Genomic DNA, 514 nt, shown 5'->3' with positions numbered 1-514 from the left:
GTATGTATGCAGGTATGTATGAAATCGAAAGGAAATATCCGTATTTTCTTCATGCAAATAATGGACTAAGGATTGACCGTAAGAAATCCAAAATATAAGTTAAGGCTATTTATAAACCAGAGAAAGAGGGAAAAAAAAAAATGCAAGACATGATGATCAACAGCAACAATGCAAACTTCGACCGGCAATGAATAAAAAAAGCAAAGTAAAGGGACATGAATATTAATGAGGGATATCCTCCACTGAATATTATATCAGCCCATCACTGTATCAAACATTTGGGGCTGTTTGTGTTCCGTTTGTCGCCTGCAAAATGCAACTGCAACACTTGCATGTCCGATCACCTTTTTTCAGTTTATCAGAGTTATCTTATAATAAAATTTGAATATGAAAAGGCTTTCATTCTACCCGAAGGACAATTTGGGTTTCGAAAGGAAGCTAGAGTGTGTGGTTGTGGTAGGTTGTTGGGGTATCTGTACGTGTATCAAAAAGTAAAATCAATACAACTAAGAAC

This window comes from Penaeus monodon, chromosome 34, assembly GCF_015228065.2.
Source record: "Penaeus monodon isolate SGIC_2016 chromosome 34, NSTDA_Pmon_1, whole genome shotgun sequence".
Lineage (NCBI taxonomy): Eukaryota > Metazoa > Arthropoda > Malacostraca > Decapoda > Penaeidae > Penaeus > Penaeus monodon.
The sequence above is the reverse complement of the archived record's forward strand: the minus strand, read 5'-3'. Positions refer to the sequence as shown.